Source organism: Filicampus tigris, chromosome 10, assembly GCF_054856515.1.
Source record: "Filicampus tigris isolate MCC_2025a chromosome 10, RoL_Ftig_1.0, whole genome shotgun sequence".
Classification (NCBI taxonomy): domain Eukaryota; kingdom Metazoa; phylum Chordata; class Actinopteri; order Syngnathiformes; family Syngnathidae; genus Filicampus; species Filicampus tigris.
In genome coordinates, this window is record NC_141226.1 from 20,913,907 (window position 1) to 20,922,379 (window position 8,473).

The 8,473-nt window shown below is 39.3% G+C and overlaps 1 long non-coding RNA gene across 2 annotated transcripts in view; it reads right to left on the reverse strand.

Moving 5' to 3' along the window:
* Nucleotides 1-906, reverse strand: part of LOC147141259 (uncharacterized) — a 139,813-nt gene extending 138,907 nt beyond the window's left edge. For both annotated transcript variants that reach the window (XR_015088454.1, XR_015088453.1), the window contains exon 1: nt 691-906. This is a non-coding gene — a long non-coding RNA (uncharacterized LOC147141259). The remainder of the gene's footprint in view (nt 1-690) is intronic.
* Nucleotides 907-8,473: the final 7,567 nt, after the last annotated feature.

The following is an 8,473-nucleotide window of genomic DNA, read 5'->3' on the forward strand; positions in this document are numbered from 1 at the left end:
TATTTTTTGTCTTTGTCCTTTTTTTTTACTGTTTAACTTAATTCCTTGCGTTGTTCATTGCAAATAACTTTGCTTCTCACTTTGTATATATTAAATGTTTGTATTATTCATACTTTATTCATTGGAAAATGTTATAGCTTTATTTTTACTCCACCTGCACTAAAGCACTGAAAACTGCATGGTACCATGGAGTCTCTGTATCAGAACCTAATCGTTTGAAATGTAAAAGTACCCAGCCCTACATATGCGTGTTTTTCTTTTCCAGGTCAAAAAGTAAAAGGAATGAGCAGACATTTTAAAAGTGAAATATGTACAAGTGAAAAGGTAAAGGCCCCCTATGTAGGCCTAACAGGGCCAAGAATTTGGTGCTACGCCTCTGGCTGTGAGATTTTTCTCACATAAAAATATGTGCCCTTTGATTCAGTAACGGGTGGGAAACGCTAAAGCACTGCATGACTTGTTTGTTGTTCAAGTTATTTTTGTGGCTACAATACATTCAATGCACTTCTTGTGTTGGTTTTAAGGCTTGTCTTAACTACACAAAATTCTGTGGGAAATAATAGTACACAACTCTTTAAAGTATTCGTCTGCTCTTCATTTTGGTATTTCTATTTGGTATTGTTTTTAGACTCACACAACAAGTCACAGATGCTATCAAATATGTACTTACTGTGTTGAATTGTGACTTACCCTTTTACTTGTTGAGTATCGCTGCTAATTAGCTTCCTCGGCTAACCAGGAAAATGGATCAGAAACGATGAAAGACACGGCAGCCCTCCGAGCATTCATCACAACGTGTTAACTATTTTGTTTTGTGTTCACGGTTTAAGTGGCTTGGTTTATACTACACTTTAATGGTACGACGAGTCAACGACTTTACTTAACTTCACTTGACGTGAATTTAACGTGCAGTATGACTTTTCACCACAAAGCTTCGGAAAAATTGAGGTGTCGTTGGAAGCAAGAGGGGCGCTGTTTCACCCATATTCTAAAAAGACGACGTGTCGGATTCAAGTCTACGGATCTGTAGTAGGCTACATAAAAATCGAAAATATTTACTTGGAATACAATAATGAAAATAACGGATCACTTGTTATTTTTTATTTGATGAAAGGGTGCACATTTACTCACTGTTTTTTAGGTGTTTCATTTAAACGGACAGCTTATGCATTTCATATGTTATAATAATAATAATAATAAGAAGAAGAAGAAGAAGAAGAAGAAGAAGAAGAAGAAGATGATGACATCTTTATTTGACAGGGACAATACAGTCAAACATAGACACAAACTTGCAGCTGATATGATGCATGTAGAGGTTATAGCTAATGCTAATTGTTTATTTTTCATGCAGACCAGTGTAATTGATTATTTCGGAGTGGGTCTTTATTATGCTTTGGTGGTCCTGCATTTGCATACCCGGACGTTTAGTGGGGATATACCTGACTTAAACCTCCTCTTAATACCACCAAAATCATGTTGCACAACATCAATACTATACAAAAGCGCAACATACTGTAATAGCACCCAACTGTACCACGTATATCATCTGGAGCAGTTCAGAATCAATATCCATCTAATAGAATTTAGGTTGTAAATGCTAGTTATGGCAGCACAGAAGGTCTTGTTGGCCCTGTCAGTTCACCGGTGATTTAATTTTTGTTTGTTTGTTTGTTTGTTTTGCTTTTTTTACAAGAACACAATATTGAATATGGTCAGCTTTTCTTTTCTTTTTGGTTGGCACCTCTGATTGAAGAGATTCTGGGGTCAGATTTCCCGCAGCGTCCTTCCTGTGCGGACTCTGCATGTTCTCCCCTCCTACAGTCAAAAAAACATGCATATCAATGACTCAACTGTCCATTGAGAAAATGTGAGTGCAGGCTACGTGTGCCCAGTGATTGACACGCGACCAGTTCAGTGCGTACTCAAAGTCTCCTGGGATAGGTCCACTGTGGCTCCCTCCAAAAGCCATCAAAATGCAACACAATTTCTCAAGGAGAACTACTTTTTGGGTCGTTTACGTGGTGACCCCCACTTCCAAATGAGGATGAGGCAATTACTTTGTAGAAAGTGGAAGCAGGTCCCCGCAGCCCCAGGGACTGCCACAACCTCTCTGAGCGGATAGTTCAAATTAGACAAGCGCTATCCGTCCTCATAAACCTCTGACCTTGCTGATTTAATTGCATGAAGAGCATGTGTAAATGAGTTCATTTCTCTACCCCTTCCCCCCTTGGTGAATCTTATGGTATCAAGCAGCTAATCGGCAGAGGTGGCAAAAGTACTTGCACATTCTACTTAAGAACTTGGGTATGAAAGAAAAAAAGACATCGGTAAAAGTAGCACTGATTCAATTATTACAGCAACATTTTGTCACATACAATGTTTCAAAAACAGGTGTGTATTTTTCAGGTCATTTTTTGCATGTTGAAATGTATATTTGTAAACTTAGAGATGTACTAAATAGTCAAATGTAAATGTTTAATTTTACACATTTACCTAATGTATGATCTCAACTTCTAAACATACATGTTTCGTTTAAAAAAGTGTTCACTATAAATCAAAATGTTAAATCTCCATGTCGAAATCTAAATCAAAATGACTACTATGAATAGGATGTTATAGCTTAATGTTAAATCTAAGTTATGTTATATATCTAAATGTGAATATTCAATCTAAATGTAAATGGTTAATCTAAATCTAAATCTGAATGTTTCCAGTCAAACTAAATATTTAATTAAACTGTCCAAGAAAAAGTATACTTTAGTATATGCCTGAAGAATCTCCAATACGGTTACGAATTTGTACTCTTGCTTATCGGAGTGCTTATCATCTCCCTTGTTCAGAACAAGTAATATTTGCGGGGTGTGTATGTGTGTGTGTGCGCGTGGACGCAAATTAGAAGCGTGTGTTCTCTTTTAAAGTACCCCCCCCCCCCACACACACACACACACACACACAGCCCACCCCACCCGGGCCCACCTCCCTCCACAATCCGGCTATGCAATTGAAGTTAATTCTGCGGACTGTGGTTCACGTTTCGTCACCACTTTGTAAACTTAGATCATACGGGGTCAGCGTGAGGTTGAAGCAGCCCTGTAGCCGTGCGTCCACTCACCAAAGATCAGTTACCATGTAATGGTGAAGGAATGTCGCCCAGTTTCTGGTGACTCTTGCCATTTGGGGTGAGGGTGGCGGGGGGGGGGGGGGGGGGGGGGGTTCTTAATTTGAGCCAATTTGAGTGAGGGATGTCATTGTGTTTTAGTCTGAAGCGATGCTAAAATGCATGTGCGTACACTCACTGGCATTAGATATACGAGCACACACAAAAAAATCTTCAAACAAAAACGTATTTACAAAGAAAATGAATGATGACTTACTGTTTATCACTATATTGTCCGAAACAGAGGCGCCTTGAAATACGAGCAATCTTTCGATTGGACTTTTGAGCAATCTTCAAAAAAGAGGCTTCAAAATGTTTATGACACACGCAGTTGAAGTTTACTGCCAAACTAAACATGAAACAAAGACAATTGTACATGTTGTGTATTTACAACAACCACGCCACTTTACCTTGTGAACGTCCATTTAGCTTAACGCGATTACAAGCAATGCAAAACAAGCAAATGAATAGCATCAATATTGCGACGCTAAATTATAACCCTTTAAGCAACAGATATTTGAACACAAATGGTGGTGCAACATATGTAGACAGAGCATACAGCAGTACTCTATGATGAGTACTCGAGTACTCAGGTGTAAATGTATTATTCTTTATGAAAAATGACTAATTTCAGCTTTCCGAGTCAGTGTGTGTGTGCCCCTGTCTGTGCGCACAAACCAACAAAAACGGTACAATGTCCAGTGAACTCAAGCGAGAAATGAGGCACAAGCTGTTTATTTATTTACATTCTACTTTCATTGTGATATCACTCTATGTTTTTACAAAGTACAAGATTACAGAGGGAAATTTTTCTCATTAAACGAGATGTTGCAAAAACGTTTTTTTGTTCATTTGTTTTCAGGATGCCGCTGCGCATTTGTGGCAATTGGTCTCCAACTGTAATTCACCCGTTTTCTGCCGTTGGTCATATGACATTCGCAAGATGAGCCGTGATGGGCCATTTACCTTTGCCATGAGCAACTGTGATGTCATTTTCAGTCAACAGCAAATGGCAAAATGGCCGCCCCCTTAGCTAAATTAAAAACGGATGGATTTTGCTGCTAAATTCCTATTCCAGAAACGCAAAATTCATAAGAATACCGTGTTTGGACTTGTGGGGCCACTTAGAACCTACTGGGTCTACTTGCTTTTTTAAATTGCGAATTTGAGGAAAAACACTGTGAGATAAAGTTGAGTTAATGAAACCATTGCATAAAGACCATAATGTGGGATGTTATGTGAAATTAAAACTACTTTTAAATCCTAACGGCACCACACATCAAGTTGAGTAGGCATCACCGCTTCCCAGTGGTGCTTGCGTGCGTGCGCGTGTGTGTTATTGATCCTGATTGGGCCTCACGAGAGGAGATTCCAGCCTGCCGTTGACCCACACTTCTCCATGTTTCCACCGTTCCCTGCGATCATCAGAGGCAGCTGTCTATTCCTGCCAGCAGGCCAGCTCGCGTGACATTTCTGATTGTTAGATGTAAGGAAAGAGAAAGAGAGAGGGGGAAATGTTAGTACAGTTTTTTTTTTTTTTTTTTTTTTTTTTTCAAAATCACAAGCAGATCTTGGCTGAAGCGGCCTGTGCTGACGTTTCTTTGGCTTGGTAGCTGTCAAAACGTTCCCCCTCGTCCGCGTCCGCATTTTAACTCAGTGGTTCTCAAGCAGGGCGCAGCTTGGAGAACTTGCAATAAATGATGATGCTCCATCAAGGGTCGTGCATCTCTCCAATAAAAGACGAGTTTACGATTTGATATGTATCTTGAGACATGGGGTGAACGGTACATTTTAAAATGGAACGATTCGGTATGATTCGATACGCTCATCTTTTAAGTCAACATTTTTCCGATTCAATTTGGTCTAGTTATATCGTAAAAAGTTTATAGCTTCATATGTGCACTAGCTTGCCAACAAAACAAACCAAAGCAATAAACGATACAGTGGCGCCTTGACTTACAAGTATCTCGCATCTCAAATCATCTTTCCCCATTGAAATGAACGGGAATGCCATCAATTCGTTATAGCCCCTGAAAACAACAAAAAAAAAAAAGGTTTGTAACATGTTCCATGGTGGCAACTCATCTCACTTGACAGCATGCAACAGTTTGGCATAGTTAGCAAATTTTCAAGGCTTCGACAGGCTTGTTTATTGCATCTCCCAGTTGTAGTTAATTGTCAAACTAAACATAAAACAAAGATAATTACACAAGGTGTATGTAAAACAACCACATATTTTGCCTTTAAGTAAGCTAGTTTAATACTAATACATATTGGTAAATGCCATAGATGAGCTAACAAATAGCATCGATGTGGGGGTGTTATAACGTTTTAAGCAATATTTGAACATACACAGCGGTGCTACACATGTAGACAGACAATATCACAGCATTCACAGGCATATATAATTTACCCTGTACAAAAATCAACTCATATTATTGCAGATTGCTGAGTCGCTTTTAGTAGTTAATTAAAAGCTTTCTTCGCATATCTGTATGACAGCATTATGCTGACGCCCAGTGGTCAATTCACGCATACCAAAAAGAGCAGTGCAGTTAATTGAATGAATGAATGAATGAATGACAATGAATTGATCATGTTGAACAAGTTCTTTAAAACTTTGTTTAATTATGTTATTATTTCACAATGTAGAATATTGTATTAGAGTACTACTCATTTGAGGATGCTGGAACATATAATGACATTTCCATTCATTTCAAGGCACCACTGTACTTGTCTACATATAAGACGCACCTTTTTTCTTTTTTTTTCTTTTTTTACGAGTCAAGGTATGGCCTTACTCCATGGATCTCCGCCTCTCACTTCAGCATAGTTCGTTGGCATCAAGATGGCACCAAAGCAATACTTTTGTATTAGGGTTTGGCTTGAGTACAAAAAGGAATAGGATACTTTTCAGAAAATAATGGAGGATAGGTGAAAAAAAAAAAACCCTCTGCTTTGACGTTTGCTTCACAAGCTGTGCTTTTAGTCCAAGTCCAACAAATGTTTACTCACGTTCCTTTTTTTGGGGGGGGGCGCCTTCCTTTGAAACACTTGAAGAAAATATGACAAAGGATATTGTAAAGGCAGGCGTTGTTGTCGTACTCCCCGGTCTTCGGGTGGCTGGAAGCAGGCCTGTTGTTGACGTGGTGCCCGCTGGCATCTGGACAATAGAGCAGACGGAAGGGTCTGGTTCATGTCCAAAGCAGTGCTGGACGGCTGAGCCGAGGGTTGTTTCCAAATGAATAAAAAGGTAAGAAAGTGTCATGGAGGGAGGAGCACAAAGCCAACACAGCAGGTAGTGCAACACTTTAAGAGAAGCATGCTGAAAGTTCTGATAAGGTTTCTCTTGCACTGATAAAACTCACTCTCCTATTGAACACATCATACCTAAAGACTCGTGACTTACTTTTATTCTTTTGCGGGGTAAATTTCACCCCCCCCCCCCCCACCAAAACAAAAAAAGTGAGTCTACATTCAACATTCCACTCGGACATTGTGATTCAAAGCGTTGGCTGCCTTTCTCCTCAATGGAAACATTTCTTTTTCAACTCTTTTGTCCGCTTTACTTCACTTTCAATTTGAGTGCTTGAAAGGCGCACCGACTCATGGATTGTTGTCACCTCCGGTCAAGTAGTCTACTCATTTCAAAGAGGGCCGAGGTCAAAGGTTAAGTTGTCTCCAGTGTGTTGCTGCTTGACTGACGCACCACCCCAAAGCTTCCCTCGTGCACTTTTTGGGTCATTGTATATTAAAGTTCAGTAATTCTGGAAAAAAAAAAAAGGAAAAAGAGAATGGCACTGACACAATCCTAATTTGAATCATTTGTTTGATTAGTTAAAAAAATGTACATAAATATTTCATAAAAAAAAGATTGAAAGTTATTATTTAAAATATTTGTAATTTTATTAAATGTACGACATCATCTATTTGCAAATTTCCCCATTGCGGTTGTGGAACTAATAAAGGTCATCTTATCTTAACTTAAAAAAAGAAATACAGCCCATGAAAAATGCTTCCACAAGTGTCTTAAAACAACATGTGCATTCCGTGTATGTATTCCCACACTAGCATGCTGAATAATTTGACACATGAATGACGCTAACAGCTGCACACCTGATCCCTCAATCCTCCACATGAGAAAAAAAAAATAGCGGGAGTGATAAAAACTCACCAGTGATATTTGCAACCTTTTGTGGAGGTGGCTAACGGTGTTTCCCTCTTCTTCTTCTTTTTGTGTGTGTGTGTGTGTGTGTTGGGGGTCAATAAGAGCCTCTGAACCCTGCGCAGCCATGTCAGTGACTGATGTCCAAGTGTGTCTGTGAGCCAGTGGGCGCCCGGGTGATTTACAGCAGTTCTGCTTTAGTCATCAAGGGGTGCGAAGGAGCCCCTCGAGAGAAGGAATTTGTCCAAAAGGAGTGGTTATGAAATGGGATATATTCATGATTTAGTGCTCCGAGAGGGTGCACCAGTTGTGCCGTTCATGGACATATTGTGATCGCTGTCAGGAAAAATACTGTAGAAGACAAATTGATAGACTAATAGTATAATAGCCTTTGTCATTAAGGAAAAAAAAAATCTCAAAGTGCTTGCTAATGGTGTTTATTCCTAGGTCATGATTCTTAAACGATGAATCAAAGCAACTGGATTCTTCTTGTTGGTTGAATTTGTTGTGTTTGTTATTGTTGTCCTTAAAACGACTATGGCAATTATGCCATTAGGCTAACAAAATGTACGACGTGATTCTTTTGAGTTTGTTTTTAATCTGGGTTTGACTTTTACAATCTGATTCATTACAATGTGTTTTTGGGGGTAAAAATATGTAAACTAAATGATGTTGTTGTAATCCAACCTTTTGCAAAATACATTCCAAATCCACCAAATCTAGCTGTATGTGCTGCTAAGAGGTGGGGCCTGGTGGGGAAGCGTGTGACCTTGGCAAGTCTGTGCGTGAGGCTCTGGGTGTAAGCTGTGGTCCACAGCAGCTCCTGCGTGGGTTGTATTGTTGTGTTCTACTACTACTACTCCAAGCATTCAATAATCAGCCAAAAAGTGCATCAGAAAGAATGGCTTTCCTTTCTCAAATGCAAGGGCTTCACAGTAAGTATGCTGTAAAAACCCACAAAATTATCGCCAGAAAAATCGCCATATTCAGTGGTGCCTTGTTATAAGAGTGACCCGATTTACAAATTTCTCAAGATACGTCGCATTATAACACTTTGAAAAAATGGATATTTGAACACAAACGTTGGAGAAAGGCATGTATACAGACAAAATGACATTCACAGGCATATTTTCTTCATCCTCTGTGAAGAA